Source organism: Hyla sarda, chromosome 3 (assembly GCF_029499605.1).
Source record: "Hyla sarda isolate aHylSar1 chromosome 3, aHylSar1.hap1, whole genome shotgun sequence".
NCBI classification, from domain to species: domain Eukaryota; kingdom Metazoa; phylum Chordata; class Amphibia; order Anura; family Hylidae; genus Hyla; species Hyla sarda.
This window is the reverse complement of record NC_079191.1, coordinates 369,676,344-369,695,179: the sequence shown is the minus strand read 5'-3', so window position 1 is coordinate 369,695,179 and position 18,836 is coordinate 369,676,344. Positions and strand designations below refer to the sequence as shown.

At 44.9% G+C, this 18,836-nt stretch overlaps 1 long non-coding RNA gene across 1 annotated transcript in view; it reads right to left on the bottom strand.

The window, feature by feature from the left end:
- The window catches only part of LOC130360828 (uncharacterized), a 66,996-nt gene extending 48,554 nt beyond the window's left edge, over window positions 1–18,442 (bottom strand). The window contains exons 1-2 of the long non-coding RNA XR_008890815.1: window positions 18,327–18,442; window positions 10,937–11,122 (exon numbers count right to left, since the gene is read on the bottom strand). This is a non-coding gene — a long non-coding RNA (uncharacterized LOC130360828). The remainder of the gene's footprint in view (window positions 1–10,936; window positions 11,123–18,326) is intronic.
- Window positions 18,443–18,836: the final 394 nt, after the last annotated feature.

Genomic DNA, 18,836 nt, shown 5'->3' with positions numbered 1-18,836 from the left:
CGTGGCTCGAGCTGGCTACTAACCCATATTAAATGCCGCGTTTATGTAGCGTGGCTCAAGCTGGCAACTAACCCATATTAAATGCCGCGTCTGTGTAGCGTGGCTCGAGCTGGCAACCAACCCATATTGAATGTTGCGTTTATGTAGCGTGGCTCGAGCTGGCAACAAACCCATATTAAATGCCGCGTTCATGTAGCGTGGCTCGAGCTGGCAACTAACCCATATTAAATGCCACGTCTGTGTAGCGTGGCTCGAGCTGGCAACTAACCCATATTAAATGCCGTGTTTATGTAGCGTGGCTCGAGCTGGCAACTAACCCATATTAAATGCCGCGTTAGTGTAGCGTGGCTCGAACTGGCAACTAACCCATATTAAATGCTGCGTTTGTGTAGCGTGGCTCGAGCTGGCAACTACCCCTTATTAAATGCCGTGTTTATGTAGCGTGGCTCGAGCTGGCAACTAACCCATATTAAATGCCGCGTTAGTGTAGCGTGGCTCGAGCTGGCAGTTATCTATTTACTAAACACTGCGATATGTAGCGTGGCCCGAGCCGGCAGCAGAATGGGCCGGGCTGAACGGGGGGACCCCTGCGCTCTGACTTACCTTCAGAGCAAAAGGAAGGCCAGGATTCGCTACCCCCGCTCAGTCCGGCCGCTTAACCACACCTCTAATAATCGAGCCCCCAGAAAATTATAAACACCAGGGCTGGACTGACTGAGGTCCCCCCGAAGCTGCGGCTTACCTCCGGAGCGAGGAGGGCGCCGCCGCATGCCTCAGTCAGTCTCAGCCACTTACCCACGCCAACTCGGAGCGAACTTCCGGTCAGCTGACCCGACAGTCAGCTGACCATCGATGACGTGAAGAACCCGCGGCGTCAGACACAGGAGCTGCCGCGGGTTCTTATAGCGAAATCCCCGCCCCTCCCACAAATACAGGCTAATAATAATTAGCCTTCACACTTATATGTACTGCTTGATTACGGATTTATGTGCAATACCCCCATACCACCATCTCCCCTGCAGGATATCCGGTGGTGCCGTTTTTTGTGATGCATTGTCTTCCTCTTTGTGTGTATCTAATTTTAGTGCATACCAATAAAATTTGTTTTTACTCTTTCATCAAAGTGACTCTTTTTGGAGCTATTTTGCTTTCCTTTTGTTATGTTTAGTTCTGAGTCACATTTACGGGTTTAATACGTTTAGGGAGGGTGTTACAGTGGTACATTATTGATTTTTGTTATCACACACCTATTATTCTCCCCCACCTTTTTGGTCTTTTTCTTGCATTATTATAGTTACACCAAGCACTCACTACACACTCCCCCGCCCCCCCCCCCCCTCTTCTACCAGACCCCGCTGAACAGTATGTCCATGGACACGTAAGCTGTTCGAGGCTATTTGGAAATGCCTTCATTATGCAGATAATGAGGCATGTCCACCCCGAGGTGATCCCGCCCATGACCGGCTTAACAAAGTGAGGCCGGTCATCGATCACTTTGGGGCCAAATTTTTGGAGGCCTACGTACCGCTTAGGAAGCTCTCGGTTGATGAGTCTCTTATCAGATTTAAGGGGAGACTCATTTTCCGCCAGTATATTCCCTCGAAGCGGGTGTGGTATGGCGTTAAGCTCTATAAACTTTGTGAGAGTACCTCCGGATACACTCTCAAGTTTAGGGTGTATGAGGGACGAGATTCCCGTATTGAACCCCCAGATTGTTCCCCCACTCTGGGTGTTAGTGGGAAAATCGTTTGGGACCTTATGTACCCATTGCTGGATAAGGGTTACCACGTGTACGTGGACAACTTTTATACCAGCATCCCTCTCTTCACATCCCTTGCCGCCAGATCCACGTCTGCTTGTGGGACCGTGCGGAGAAACCAGAGATGCCACCCTCTAAATTTGATCCAGACACCTATTCCCAAGGGTGTGTCCCGTGCCCTTAACTATGAAAACCTGTTGCTGGTCAAGTATAAGGATAAGAGGGATGTCCTTATGCTGACCACTATTCATGGTAACGGCAGCTCACCATTCCCTGTGCGAGGTACCACAACAACGGTCCTCAAGCCTGATTGTATTCTGGACTACAATCAGTATATGGGGGGAGTTGATCTCTCAGATCAAGTCCTCAAGCCATACATGGCCATGCGGAAAACACGTGTATGGTACAAAAAAGTTGCGGTCTAAATGGTACAGGTTGCCATGTACAACTCTTTTGTACTGTACCGGAACGCTGGCAACACAGGGACATACCTCCAGTTCCAAGAAGAAGTCCTAAAGGTCCTGATCGTTGCTGACCGGGAAAGAGCAGGCCGGACTTCCCAAGAAACTGGAGTTATAGGTGCCAGGATCGTCCCAGGCCAACACTTTCCAGGTGAGGTCCCCCACACTGGATAGAAGGGAAGATCCCAGAAAAAATGCAGAGTGTGTAACAGGAGGGGCATATGGAAGGACACTACCACTCAGTGTGACACTTGCCCCGATCATCTGGGCCTCTGCATTAAGGACTGCTTCAGGGAGTATCACACTTCCATGGAGTACTAAATTTTCCCTTTTCATTTAAATTTTCTATAATTTGACCCCAATGTACCAAGTCCAGAGTACATTCCAAATTTTAACCCCATAAAACCAATAAATTGCCCCAAAAAACTATTTCATAAAAAAAAAAAAAAAAAACTGATAAGACCTGATTTTCCCCAAAAATGGTCATGGATCACTGAGTCACTATCATCGGGGACTTTTTATGTTACCTCAAATGCGCAGCGCTCTCTCTCCACCTGAGCGGGTGCGCATTTGAGGCAACAGGTTAGGGACAGCAACACACGTCACATTCCCAAAATGATGATTCAGAGCATAGGGTTTGGAGTGGGCATATTTTTTTTTAGTTTTGGCTATGCTCTGGGTCATCAATCTGGGAACATAACCTGTTTTATAATTTTATGTCCTACTGTACCCCTTGTTAGTTATTAGTGTACCCCATATAATGCCCCTTGAGGGGGGGGTCCCACTGTTCTGGCTCCATAGGCAGCTGTCTAGAAGCTGTGTTTTTTTTTTTTTTTTTTTGCTGTCCTGGCACCATAGTGGCTTCCTAAATGGGACATGCCCCCCCAAAACCATTTCAGAAAAATTAGATTTGCAAAAGCCAAATATGACTCCTTCTCTCCTGAGCATTGTAGTGCGCCAACAGAGCACTTGACATCCACATATGTGGTGTTTCCATACTCAGAAGAGATGGGGTTACAATTTTTGGTTGGCATTTTCTCCTATTACCCCTTGTAAAAATGTAAAATTTGGGGGGAAACTAGCATTTTAGTGAAAAAAAAAATCATTTACACATCCAACTTTAATGAAAAGTCGTGAAACACCTGTGGGGTGTTAAGGCTCACTATACCCCTAGTTACGTTCCTTGGGGGGTGTAGGTTCCATAATAGTATGCCATGTTGTTTTTTTTTTTTGCTGTTCTGGCACCATAGGGGCTTCCTAAATGGGACATGCCCCCCAAAACCATTTCAGCAAAATTAGATTTGCAAAGGCCAAATATGACTCCTTCTCTTCTGAGCATTGTAGTGCGCCCGCAGTGCACTTGACCTCCACATATGTGGTGTTTCCATACTCAGAAGAGATGGGGTTACAAATTTTGGGGGGCATTTTCTCCTATTAACCCTTGTAAAAATTTTAAATTTGGGGGAAAACTAGAATTTTAGTGGGAAAAAAAAGAAAATCATTTACACGTCCAACTTTAACGAAAAGTCGTGAAACCCCTGTGGGTTGTTAAGGCTCACTGGACCCCTTGTTACATTCCTTGAGGAGTGTAGTTTCCAAAATAGTATGCCATGTGTTTTTTTTTTTTTGCTGTCCTGACACCATAGGGGCTTCCTAAATGCAAAATGCCCCCAAAAACCATTTCAGAAAAACTCACTCTCCAAAATCCCTCTGTCGTTCCTTCCCTTCTGAGCCCTCTAGTGCACCCGCCGAACACTTGACATACACATATGAGGTATTTCCTTACTCGAGAGAAATTGGGTTACACATTTTAGGAAGATTTCTCTCCTTTTACCCCTTGTAAAAATTAAAAAAATGGGTCTACAAGAACATGCGAGTGTAAAAAATGAAGATTTGAATTTTCTCCTTCAATTTGCTGCTATTCCTGTGAAACACCTAAAGGGTTAACAAACCTTTTGAATGTCATTTTGAATACTTTGAGGGGTGCAGTTTTTATAATGGGGTCATTTGTGGGGCATTTCTAATATAAAAGCCCTTCAAATCCACTTCAAAACAGAACTGGTCCTGAAATATTTTGATTTTGAAAATTTTGTGAAAAATTGGAAAATTGCTGCTATACTTTGAAGCCCTCTGATGTCTTCAAAAAGTAAAAACATGTCAACTTTGTGATGCAATCATAAAGTAGACATGTTGTATATGTGAATAAATATATATATAATTTATTTGGAATATTCATTTTCCTTATAAGCAGAGAGCTTCAAAGTAAAAAAAAATGCAAAATTTTCAATTTTTTCATCAAATTTTGGAATTTTTCACCAACAAAATTTTACCACTAACATAAAGTAGAATATGTCATGAAAAAACTATCTTGGAATCAGAATGAAAGGTAAAAGCATCCCAGAGTTATTAATGCTTAAAGTGAAAGTGGTCAGATGTTCAAACAATGGCCGGGTCCTACAGTGAAAATTGGCTGGGTCCTTAAGGGGTTAAAGATCATTGTTGAAATTAGCATTAAGCATGTATTAGCTACTGCTAAATTTCAAAAAATTAAAGGCCCAAGGCCAGAAGCATCAGTGAGGCAAGAAGTTCCAGTAAGGCAAGAAGTTCCTGAAAGACACAGGATGAGTCAGGAGCAAGCATTCACAGATCAATGTTGAAATTTGCATAATGCATGTATTTAGCTACTGCTAAACATCCAAAAATTAAAGGCCCAAGGCAAGAAGTGTCAGTGAGGCAATTAGTTCCTGAAAGACACAGGATGAGTCAGGAGCAGGTATTTGCAGTACCAAAGAGGGTTTCATAACCCTAACTGATAACCCAAGAGGGTTTCATAACCATAATTGGGAAGTGTTGGTGTAGCAGCATGGTTAATCTACTCTGAGGCATCTGGCATTGGTGGCTGGAAATCCTGGCTGATCCATCCCTCATTTATCTTGACAAACGCCAGTCTCTCCGCATTTTTCGTGTACAGACGAGTTTGCCTTGGGTTGACTATGGCCCCGGCCGCACTAAACACCAGCTCTGATGGCACACTACTGGCCGGGCAGGACAGCTTTTCCAGGGCAAACTCTGCTAGTTGCATCCATAAATCAAGTTTGGCTGCCCAGAAATCCAGCGGATCTTCAATGTTTGTTGGCATGGCCATGTCAAGGTATGCCACCCCCTGCTGGTTCAGGTCCTGCTTCATGTTTACCTGCTGCTGATGAGTTGCTTCACTATGCGGGTGAAGAAAGCTACTCATCAGCAACTGTAGACTCAGGCTGCTGCTGATTGAGCTGGTACTGCTCCTGCCACTCCTCCCCTCCTTACCAGCCATGGCAGTGGAAGGTGAGCGCAGAGGGCCCCCCGAGTCAGACCTGTGAGTGTATGGACCATGCTGCCGATAGGCATCAGCCAACTGACTACATAGGATCTCTCTGTAGTAGGTCAGTTTGTCCACCCTCTCAGTGGGTGTAAAAAAGGCCCCCATTCTGGGACGGTAGTGAGGGTCCAATAAGGTGGAGATCCAGAAGTCATCCCGATGATTAATTTTGACAATTCGGGGGTCACTACGCAAGCAACTGAGCATGCATCGTGCCATTTGCGCCAGTGACTCGGAGGGACTACCTGCCTCCATCTCCACTGCATACTGCCACGGTGTGTCTGGGTCCTCTGTCTCGCCTTCCTCATAACCCTCCAGCTCCTCTGGCTGCTCCTGCTCCTCCTCTCCTGTCCGATGACTAGAAACACAGGCCATCTCATCCAACCTAAACTGTGCTCCACTCTGCCCCTCATCCTCCTCCTCCAGTTCAGCCCCCACAGGGCTCATGTAGCCTTGAGGTGTAGGCGCAATGTCTCCATTGCCGTGACCAGCCATCGTTTCAATCATTTGTTGTAGGAAACGTAGGAGTGGAATTACGTCATTCCGCCATAATCCAGGCGACTTACAAATAGTGTGGCTTCCTCAAAGGGCCTCAGCAAACGGCAGGTGTCACGTATGAGCTGCCACTGGTTCACATTGAAGTTACACAGGGGAGTACTCCTATCTGCTTAAATCATCAATAAATCGGTGATGGCTTTTCTTTGCTCGTATAGTCTGTCCAACATATGGAGGGTGGAATTCCAATGTGTGGCAACATCACTAATAAGACTATGTTGTGGGATACCGTTCTGACGCTGCAGCTCAACGAAGGTGTGTTTGGCGGTGTACGAGTGGCTGAAGTGCATGCACAGTTTCCTTGCCAATTTCATGATGTTTTGCAAATGGGGAGAAGACTTGAGGAAGTGCTTGGCAACCAGATTCAACACGTTTACCATGCAGGGCTCATGTTTCACACAATGTTCTTCCCGCTGTCGGTCACCATGGTTCCCATTTCCAGATTTCGTGGAGTAAGCCATACTCGGATTTCTTTACGAATGAATTTTAGCAGTTCCTCCCCTGTGTGACTCCGTTCGCCAATGCAACCCATGCGAAGAACAGCTTGACACCGCCGTGCCCTACACACGTGGTACAATGAAGCGCAACCGAGATTTCTACGTGCAGTGGAGGCCGAGGACACGGTGGAGGATGAGGAGGTGGAGTCGCACACTGACACAGGGCCAACTGCCTGAGAGCGAGAGCGTGGAGGAGGAAGCGGTGTGACCTGTCCAAGTTGCTGTTGTGGCTGTGCAGGAACCATAATACCCAGTGGGCCGTAAAAAAACAAATATTGTCCCTGCCCGTAGTTACAGCTCCACACATCAGCGCTGCCATGCACTTTTGAACACACCGACAGGCTCAAGGACTGGCCCACCTTTTCTTGTACAAACTTATGCAGGGCTGGTACTGCTTGGGACTCTCCACCTCTGCTCGGCACAAGCCATCAATTCTCTGAAAGGTGCAGAGTCCACCACTTGAAAAGGGAGGGACTGCAGCACCAGCAACTTGGACAGGAGCACATTCAACTTCTGCACCTTTGGATGAGTGGGCGCATACTGTTATCTCTTGGACATGGCTTCGCCGATGGATTGTTGGCGGAATGGCTGACTAAAAGCGGGAGAAGCAGGAGCATCTGGAGCGACAGAAGGAGGGTTTGACACACAGCTCCTTTCGGCTGAAGTGCTGGAGCCTTGGCTGGATGAAGAAGGGAGCGGATGGCCACTGGGTGATGCAGCAGGCTGGACCACTACATCGGAGCCACGGTTCTCCCAGGCAGCTTTATGGTGGCGAAGCATGTGTTCACGCAGGGCCGTGGTGCCGACATTGGGACCCTGGCCACGCTTCACCTTCTGACGACATATCTTGCATGTGGCTACGTGAACCTCCTCCGGATACCTGATGAAAAACTGCCACACCGCCGAGTAGCTGATTTTCCCACCTACAGTCCGCACTAATTGACTGCTACTGTCACCATCTCCAGGAACCCCTCCCGGAAAGGTAGGCTGACGCGAAGCAGGTTGTCTCCCCCAGGCACGTTTGGCTCCAGAATTTCCACTCCTGCCATCATGCTGACTGCCAACCGTGCTAGCGCCTTGCTGGCTCAGCTGCTGCCTCGAGGGCAACCTGCAACTCTCTTCTCCTGATGATGATGAAGCCCCTTCTGCACCCGGCTCCCAATTGCGATCGGCTTCATCATCATCAGCAGTTGTCTGCACGTCACTAATGTCCTCCTCAGGTTCCCCAACAGTGTCTGCTTCAGGACCCTGAACCCTGGCAACACCGCCTCCCACGTCACTCTCCGCATCACTACTTGGCCGCCTAGCGGAGCAAGCGGTGCATGTCTCCTCCCCTTCTTGGCTGGGCAGTAGCTGCTGACTGTCCTCTATTAGATCATCCTCAGTGAATAGTGGAGCTGAACCCACAGCATAAGATACTTCTCTAGGAGAGGGAACAGCATAGGACAAAGGCAATGGGAGGACAGAGACTGCTCCCAGGCCATGCCAACTAAAGGTTGTGTCTGAGGAACCCACTGACTGTTGACTTGGGGTGTCAAATGTCACTTGTGATGAAGTGGATGAGCGTGTTACCAATCGACAATGGCAGATGGGTTGCTTGTCGAGACACGACCGCTGGCTGATAACGAGAGCTCAGGCCTCTCACTGCTACTCCTGCTGTCACTTGCCCCTAGTCTGCTGCCAACTCTGCCCGAAGTATTTAGGCTTCTGCCACTCCTCTGTGCACGTCCTGGCACTTCTCTGCCTGACAAACTTAGTGCGTATATGAGGGTATTACAATACTATGAGGAGGTGAGCTCCAGACTGGACCAGGGGCAATTGCTGGATGTCGTATATTTGGATTTTTCCAAAGCATTTGATACGGTGCCTCATAAAAGGTTGGTGCATAAAATGAGAAGGATGGGGCTAGGGGAGAATGTGTGTAAGTGGGTAAGTAACTGGCTCAGTGATAGGAAACAGAGGGTGGTTATTAATGGTACTTATTCTGATTGGGTGACTGTTACTAGTGGGGTACCACAGGGGTCCGTCCTGGGTCCTGTTCTGTTTAATATATTTATTAATGACCTTGTAGAGGGGTTGAATAGTAAAGTAACAATCCTTGCAGATGATACTAAATTCTGTAAAGCGATAAACACTATAGAGGACAGTGCACTGTTACAAATGGATCTGGATAGGTTGGAGGTTTGGGCTGGGAAGTGGCAAATGAGGTTCAACACTGATAAATGTAAGGTAATGCACATGGGGAGGAAAAATCTGGGCTGGGGTTATGTATTAAATGGGAGAACACTTGGGACAACTGACATGGAAAAGGACTTAGGAGTCTTAGTTAACAGTAAATTTAGCTGTAGTGACCAGTGTCGGGCAGCTGCTGCAAAGTCAAATAACATCATGGGGTGCATCAATAGGGGCATAGATGCCCACGACAAGGAAATAATTCTACTGCTGTACAAATCACTAGTCAGACCACACATGGAATACTGTGTAAAGTACTGGGCACCAGTGAACAAGAAAGATGTAGTGGAGCTGGAGAGGGTTCAAAGACGGGCAACCAGAGTAATATGAGGAATGGGAGGACTACAGTACCCAGAAAGATTATCAGAATTAGGGTTATTTAGTTTAGAAAAAAGAAGGTTTAGGGGAGACCAAATAACTATGTATAAATATATCAGGGGACAGTTCAGAGATCTCTCCCATGATCTATTTATACCCAGGACTGTATCTATAACAAGGGGGCATCCTCTACGTTTAGAGGAAAGAAGGTTTCTACACCAGCACAAGGTTTCTTTACTGTAAGAGCAGTGAGACTGTGGAATTCTCTGCCTGAGGAGGTGGTCATGGGGAACTCTGTAAAAGAGTTCAAAACGGGTCTGGATGCATTCTTGGAGAGTAATAACATCGCTGGTTATGGATACTAGATTTATAGGGACAGAACGTTGATCCAGGGATTTATTCTGACTGCCATACATAGAGTCAGGAAGGAATTTTTACCTCTAGTATGAGGGTTTTTTGCCTTCCTCTGGATCAACTCAGTAGGGACTCATTAGGGATATAGGTTGAACTTGATGTACTCTGGTCTTTTTTAAAGCTCATGAACTATGTTACTATGTTACACTACTCTTTAAACAGTATTTGTCTAGAACAGCAGCAGGTGAATACTTATGGCTGTCCTTTCACAGTATGTAGGCCCTTGACAGATTAACAGTTACAAGATGGTACAATACTTGGATGTACGTATGCGGTATGCACTGAAGAGGGCATAAAAATGCGCTACAATGAGCCTAAAAACTCTGTAATTTTTGTAAAACACCAGCCGGTGAGTACTATTGTTTGGACTTTCACAGTATGTAGGCCCTTGACAGATTAACAGGTACAAAATGGTACACTACTTGGATGTATGTATGCGGTATGCACTGATGAGGGCCGAAATATTTGCATCAATACGCACAAAAAAATCTGTATTTTTGTTAAACACCAGCCGGTGAGTACTATTGTTTGGACTTTCACAGTATGTAGGCCCTTGACAGATTAACAGGTACAAAATGGTACACTATGGAAAAAAATCTGTATTTTTGAAAAACACCTTCAGGTGATTACTAGTGCTGAGCGGCAGAGGCCATATTCGAATTCGCGATATTTCGCGAATATATGGATGAATATTCATCATATATTCGCTAAATTTGCATATTCACGTTTTATTTTCGCATATGCGGAAATTCGCGTATGCGGAAATTAGCATATGCGAAAATTAGCATAAACCAAAATTAACATTAGCAAAAAATTTGCAGATGCGAAAATTAGCATATACAAATTTTCGCATATGCGAAAATTCGCACGCCAGTCTCACACAGTAGTATTAGAGCCTTCTTTACACCGCACAAGCTGGAAGCAGAGAGGGATGATCACTGTGATGTTTACTGTGAAAAAAATAAATAAATAAACAAATATTTGTCATTACGAATATATAGTGCTATATTCGCGAATATTCGCGAATTCGCGAATATGCGATATTTGCGAATAAAATTCGCATTGCGAATATTCGCGAGCAACACTAGTTGACAGTACAGTTCTCCACATTAGGTGCTGTATAGCTAGACCACATTAGGTGCAGTATAGCTCCCCACATTAGGTGCAGTTTATTCCCCCACAGACATACAGCCTCCAGCCATACAGTGTATGGCTGGAGGCTGTATGCCTGTGTACTGCCCCACTTCAGTGCTCCGACCACCGCTCCTCCGGTCCGGCCATAGCAGTAAGTCCAGGGTGGTCAGAGCACCGAAGCTAACGTGCCGTTGGTTACACTTACCAAGCTGGCCAGCGCATGTCCTCATCGTTGCTCCGCTCCTCTGCGTTCCGTTGCTATGGGCGCACACATAGACATCAGTGACTTCCCTGCGTGCGCCACCTTCCCGGAGGCCCCTGCGTTTTTTAAGTAAATGCGGGGCCGCTGAGAGCGCATCCCTGTGTCCCGCGGGCCATAGTTTGAGGACCCCTGATCAAGACAGATGATAGATAGATAGATTAATAGATAGTATTTGCAACATTTTCCAGGCAGCCATGATTTGGTGACTGTAACTCCAACATGTGATTCTGACCTCTGATGCTGACATGTGACACTGACAACTGATGCCTAAATGACATCTTACTCTGATATCTGACTGTGACCAATGAAGAAAAGCAGAGGTGAGAGTCAGATGTAATTTGAGACCCAGGTAGATAGCACATATATCTTATCTAATGCTCATTCTGACTCTGAGCAGTAAAAAAAAAAAAAAAAACAGGGATGATTCAAGTATAAGGGGTGATAGTCAGGTATCAGAGTCAGATATCAGTATCAGAGTCAGATATCGGTATCAGAGGTCACAGTCAGGTATTAGGGTCAGATATCAGTATCAGGGGTCATAGTCAGGTATCAGAGCCAGATATCAGAATCAGGGGTCACAGTCAGATATCAGTATCAGAGGTCACAGTCAGGTATCAGAGTCAGATATCAGAATCAGGGGTCACAGTCAGATATCAGAGTCAGATATCAGTATCAGAGGTCACAGTCAGGTATCAGAGTCAGATATCAGAATCAGGGGTCACAGTCAGATATCAGAGTCAGATATCAGTATCAGAGGTCACAGTCAGGTATCAGAGTCAGATATCAGAATCAGGGGTCACAGTCAGATATCAGAGTCAGATATCAGTATCAGAGGTCACAGTCAGGTATTAGGGTCAGATATCAGTATCAGGGGTATCAGGGGTATCAGGGGTCACAATCAGGTATCAGAGTCAGATATCAGAATCAGGGGTCACAGTCAGATATCAGAGTCAGATATCAGTATCAGAGGTCACAGTCAGGTATTAGGGTCAGATATCAGTATCAGGGGTATCAGGGGTCACAGTCACGTATCAGAGTCAGATATCAGAATCAGGGGTCACAGTCAGATATCAGAGTCAGATATCAGTATCAGGGGTCACAGTCAGATATCAGAGTCAGATATCAGTATCAGAGGTCACAGTCAGGTATCAGAGTCAGAAATCGGTATCAGAGGTCACAGTCAGGTATTAGGGTCAGATATCAGTATCAGGGGTATCAGGGGTCACAGTCAGGTATCAGAGTCAGATATCAGAATCAGGGGTCACAGTCAGATATCAGAGTCAGATATCAGTATCAGAGGTCACAGTCAGGTATCAGAGTCAGATATCAGAATCAGGGGTCACAGTCAGATATCAGAGTCAGATATCAGTATCAGAGGTCACAGTCAGGTATTAGGGTCAGATATCAGTATCAGGGGTCACAGTCAGGTATCAGAGTCAGATATCAGAATCAGGGGTCACAGTCAGGTATCAGAGTCAGATATCAGTATCAGAGGTCACAGTCAGGTATCAGAGTCAGATATCAGTATCAGAGGTCACAGTCAGGTATCAGAGTCAGATATCAGTATCAGAGGCTACAATCACTGCTACGGTTGTCAGTGTCAAATGTTAAATTCAGATATCAGAGTTAGGCTGGGTTCACATCACGTTTTCTCCCATACAGGAGCGTTCTCCCCCTGCCGTATGTGCTCCCGTATGGGAGAAAACGTGATGTGAACCAGTGTGAGATGGCAGAGTGAGGGGTCAGATTCAGATATCAGTGTCAGGAATGAGAGTCAGGAATCAAAGTCAAGGGTCAGGTAAAATAATTAGGTGTCAGTTTTGTTTAATTGGTCTCAAAATGACATTACAATGATGTTTGGCATCTTAGTATGTCCTAATATGGACACTATATATAAGCACTAATGATAACAATCTTAATCACACTTACAATAGGTATAATTTGTATGTGATGTACGCCAGGTTCATAATGTTGTACGGACTTTTATGAATGTGCTGTAAGAGGTGTGCTTTGAATAACCATTCTACAGTGTATGGCCAGATCCTTTATACATATACAGTAGGGGGAAATTTATTAAAACCTGTCCAGAGGAAAAGTTGCCCATAGCAACCAATCAGATTGCTTTATTAACAAGGCCTCTGCAAAATGAAAGAAGTGATCTGAAATTTTCCTCTGGACAGGTTTTGATAAATCTCCCCCATACGGTCCATGTGTCGAAGCCAAGTCCAACAAAACTGAAATAATGTCTGGCATTTTTGTCATAGGTCATGTTGTGCTTAAAATGCTGAGTCAGAAGGAACTTATGCCAGAAAAGGAAATTGGAAATGTGATAGAATAAGACAAATGCGGATGCAGAGCTTGTCACATTATAGTGTGTCGCAATGTAGTGTTCCCCTACTGAAAAATGCCAAGTTCCTTTATTGTGGTGGGAAATTCACAGTTCAGAAATAATGTTCTGCCACCAAAGGCCATAGCCCTTGTGTGGGCTTGTGTACAGATAATTTGAAATGTGTGCCATCTCTTCAGAACCAACGCATTTTTATAGTAAAACATAAAAGTACAGTGGTATATTTTTATCAGAGTCAATTGTGGTATTTTCTCACTTATCTTGTCCCTCCTTGACTCTATGCATCAGTCAAAGAGGGTCTGGGAGGTGACAACAAGCAAGGAGGTGCGCCAGGATGTGGCACTTAAACAGCTTGGCTCCGCCTCCTTGACACTTGGCTAAGAACTATGCAACAAATAGAACTTACAGATTACCTTGACATTTTTTTCATAGGACACTTTTTGGTATGCAATTACCCAATAGGAGCCTATAGTAATATTACAGTATGCATTTGTATCCATATAACATACATAAATCCAGATCCAGATGCCATTGTGTATTCAAACCCCCAGTAGCTTGTACTGCCGGCTCCTTTGGAAACCATTAAGTGCTGTGTAAGACTGAAAGAATCCTTGATCCCAGCACACCTAGTATATGATGCATCAACCTACCTTAAGGTGAGGGATTGCACTGAGCAACAATGACCTCATAGCTCTCAAATGATATATTGTTCTCCAGACACATTTTATATATGTTTTCCCATCATTTCAGACACACCTTTAGTCAGGCCTGGACTGGCAATTTGGATATTTCAAAGTTTAACGTAGGGAATGGTGCAAATGACTTAGTCAGGTATGTGGAATTGTATTACGTTGTACAATTTGTCAGGATACCAATTTTATAAAATGTTGTGTCATTTAGTAAAAAAACATACAATTATTATTTTTTAAATGGAAGCCTATGGGTGATGGAAGACCAGTGGATGGCTAACAGGTGACATCCCTCTAGCATTGTTTAAACATTAAAATTTTTACATGTTTGCACCATTCATCTCAGCATTAACCCCTTAAGGACCAGGCCCATTTTGGCTTTAAGGACCAGAGCGTATTTTGCATATCTGACCATTGTCATTTTAAGCATTAATAACTCTGGGATGCTTTTACCTTTCATTCTGATTCCGAGATAGTTTTTTTGTGACATATTCTACTTTATGTTAATGGTAAAATTTCATCGATACTTGCATCATTTCTTGGTGAAAAATTCCAAAATTTGATGAAAAAATTGAAAATTTTGCATTTTTATTACTTTGAAGCTCTCTGCTTATCAGGAAAATAGACATTCCAAATAAATTATATATTGATTCACATATACAATATGTCTACATTATGATTACATCATAAAGTTGACATGTTTTTACTTTTGGAAGACATCAGAGGGCTTCAAACTACAGCAGCAATTTTCCACAAATTTTTCTAAATCAGAATTTTTCAGGGACCAGTTCAGTTTTGAAGTGGATTTGAAGGGCCTTCATATTAGAAATACCCAATAAATGACCCGGTAATAAAAACTGCACCCCCAAAAGTATTCAAAAAGACATTCAGTGTGTTAACCCTTTAGGTGTTTCACAGGAATAGCAGCAAAGTGAAGGAGAAAATTCAAAATCTTCATTTTTTACACTCGCATGTTCTTGTAGACCCAGTTTGTGAATTTTTACAAGGGGTAAAAGGAGAGAAATCTTCTTAAAATTTATAACATTTATAACCCAATTTCTCTCGAGTAAGGAAATACCTCATATGTGTATGTAAAGTGTTCGGCGGGCGCAGTAGAGGGCTCAGAAGGGAAGATGCGACAGTGGGATTTTGGAGAGTGAGTTTTTCTAAAATGGTTTTTGGGGGGCATGTCACATTTAGGAAGCCCCTATGGTGCCAGGACAGCAAAAAAAAAAAAAAAAAAAAAAACACATGGCATACTATTTTGGAAACTGCACCCCTCAAGGAAAGTAACAAGGGGTACAGTGAGCCTTAACACCCCACAGGTGTTTGACAACTTTTCTTTAAAGTTGGATGTGTAAATTAAAAAATTTTTTCACTAAAATGCTGCTTTTCCCCCAAATTTTACAAGGGGTAATAGTAGAAAATGCCCCCTAAAATTTGTAACCCCATCTCTTCTGAGTATGGAAATACCCCATGTGTGGACGTCAAGTGCTTTGCTGGCACACTACAATGCTCAGAAGAGAAGGAGTGCCATTGAGCTTTCGGAGAGTGAATTTGTTTGGAATGGGAGTCAGGGGCCATGTGTGTTTACAAAGCCCCCCCCCCCCCGTAATGCCAGAACACTGGACCCCCCCACATGTGACCCCATTTTGGAAACTACACCCCTCACAGAATTTAATAAGGGGTGCACTGGCATTTGACAGATCTCTGGAATAGTGGGCTGTGCAAATGAAAAATTTAATTTGTCATTTTCACCGACGACTGTTCCAAAAATCTGTCAGACACCTGCAAATGCTCACTGTACCCCTTATTACATTACGTGAGGGGTGTAGTTTCCAAAATGGGGTTACATGTGGGGGGGGGTCCATTGTTCTGGCACTATGGGGGCTTTGTAAACACACGTGGCCTTCAATTTCAGATAAATTTTCTCTTCAAAAGCCCAATGGCGCTCCTCCTCTTCTGAGTATTGTAGTTCGCCCACAGAGCACTTTACATCCACACATGGGGTAAATGGGGTTACAAATTTTGGGGGGCTTTTTTCCTATTTTCCCTTGTGAAAATGAAAAATTTAGGGTAACACCAGCATTTTAAGGAAAAATGGGGTCACATGTTGGTATTTTTTTTTTTGCGTTTATGTCAGAACTGCTGTAAAATCAGCCACCCTTGTGCAAATCACCAATTTAGGCCTCAAATGTACATAGTGCGCTCTCACTCCTGAGCCTTGTTGTGCGTCCGCAGAGCATTTTACGCCCACATATGGGGTATTTCGGTACTCAGGAGAAATTGCGTTACAAATTTTTGGGGCCTTTTTTTGCTTTTACCGCTTGCGAAAATATAAAGTATGGGGCAACATCAGCATGTTAGTGTAAATTTTTTTAATTTTTTTACACTAACAGGCTGGTGTAGACCCCAACTTTTCCTTTTCATAAGGGGTAAAAGGAGAAAAAGCCCCACAAAATTTGTAGTGCAATTTCTCCCGAGTATGGAAATACCCCATATGTGGCCCTAAACTGTTTCCTTGAAATACGACAGGGCTCTGAAGTGAGAGAGCACCATGCACATTTGAGGACTAAATTAGGGATTGCATAGGGGTGGACATAGGGGTATTCTACACCAGTGATTCCCAAACAGGGTGCCTCCAACTGTTGCTAAACTCCCAGCATGCCTGGACAGTCAGTGGCTGTCCGGAAATGCTGGGAGTTGTTGTTTTGCAACAGCTGGAGGCTCCGTTTTGGAAACACTGCTGTACAATACGTTTTTCATTTTTATTGGGGGGACATTGTAAGGGGGTGTATATGTTGTATTTTACTCTTTATTATGTGTTAGTGTAGTGTAGTGTAGTGTTTTTAGGGTACATTCGCACGGGCGGAGGTTTACAGTGAGTTTCCCGCTAGCAGTTTGCGCTGCGGTGAAAAATTTGCTGCAGCCCAAACTTGAAGCAGGAAACTTACTTTAAACCCGCCCGTGTGAATGTACCCTGTACATTCACATGGGGGGGGGGGCACACCTCCAGCTGTTTCAAAACTACAACTCCCAGCATGTACTGACAGACCGTGCATGCTGGGAGTTGTACTTTTGCAACAGCTGGAGGCACACTGGTTGGAAAACCTTCAGTTAGGTTCTGTTACCTAACTCAGTATTTTCCAACCAGTGTGCCTCCAGCTGTTGCAAAACTACAACTCCCAGCATGTACTGATCGCCGAAGGGCATGCTGGGAGATATAGTTATGCAAATGCTGGAGGTACGCAACTACAACTCCCAGCATGCTGAGACAGCTGTTTGCTGTTTGGGCATGCTGGGATTTGCAGTTTTGCAACATCTTGAGGGCTATAGTTTAGAGACCACTGCACAGTGATCTCCAAACTGTGGCACTCCAGATGTTGCAAAACTACAAATCCCAGCATGCCCAGACAGCAAACAGCTGTTTGGGTATGCTAGGAGTTGTAGTTTTGCAAGATCTAGAGGGCCATAGTTTAGAGATCAATGCAGCTGTTGCAAATCTACAACTCCCAGCATGCCCAAACAGCTGTCTGGGCATGCTGGGAGTTGCAGTTTTGCAACATCTGGAAGGCTACAGTATAGAGACCACTGTTTAGTGGTCTCAGACTGTAGCCCTCCAGATGTTGCTAGGCAACTCACCGGCTTCCGTAGGATCCAGGGAGCCGCATAGCCATCCTCTTTTGCCGCTTGCTGCCACCACCGATCGCTGCCCTCTGCCATCGCCGATGGGTAAGTGGACTTCGCCTCCGGTCCTCTGTCGTATCCCTGTTCTGCCCCACCTATTGTGGGTGGGCAGGACGGGGAAAGTGAAAGTTAATCCCCCAACCCCGGCCCCCGATCTGCTATTGGTTGTCGCGTCTTGACGACCAATAGCAGGGATAGGAGGGGTGGCACCCATACCACCTCACTCCTATCCCTTCAGGGGGATCGTGGGTGTCTTAGACAACCGCGATCCCCCCAATATTCCGGGTCACCATAGACCCGTATGACCCGGAATAGGCGCAAATCGCAAGTGTGAATTCTCTTGCGATTTGTGACGATCGCCGACATGGGGGTCTGATGACCCCCCTGGGCATTTGCGCGGGGTGCCTGCTGATCGATATTAGCAGTCACCCCTGTCCGGTCCCAGCCCGGCGCATGACGGGGACCGAAATTCTCCATGACGTACGCGTACGTCCTTGGCCCTTAACAGGTTAATCAGGTTTTTATTGGGGCCTATGGGGACAAATTGCTGATGAATGACACATGGTTAAAGGAAATTTGCCACCTGAAAATCACCTATATAATTGCTGACCTAGATAAATAAGTATTAGGTATTAGTGCAATAAGACCCATATGTCCTTAGTGCCAAATGGGTAAAAAGGGGTCTTTTGTGCTGCAGTGAAGTGTCAAAGTGGTATCTTTACGGGGGAGATTTATCAAAACCTGTCCAGAGGAAAAGTTGCCTAGTTGCCCATAGCAACCAATCAGATCGCTTCTTTCATTTTTAACAAGGCTTCTGCAAAATGAAAGAAGTAATTTGATTGGTTGCTATGGCCAACTGGGCAAGTTTTCCTCTGGACAGGTTTTGATAAATCTTCCCCTATCACCTTTCCCATATACACAGTTAGTTAATGATCATACACCCGATAGTGCTATATGCAATAAACACTGTAGGGGTGTTACTACTGGACTGACGGCAAACTCTGTCAGTTAAATTAGTCATCTTCAGGTGGCAAGTTCCCTTTAACCCCTTAAGTACCACAGGATTTTTCATTTTTGCACTTTCATATTTTCCACCCCACCTTCTAAAATGATAACGCTT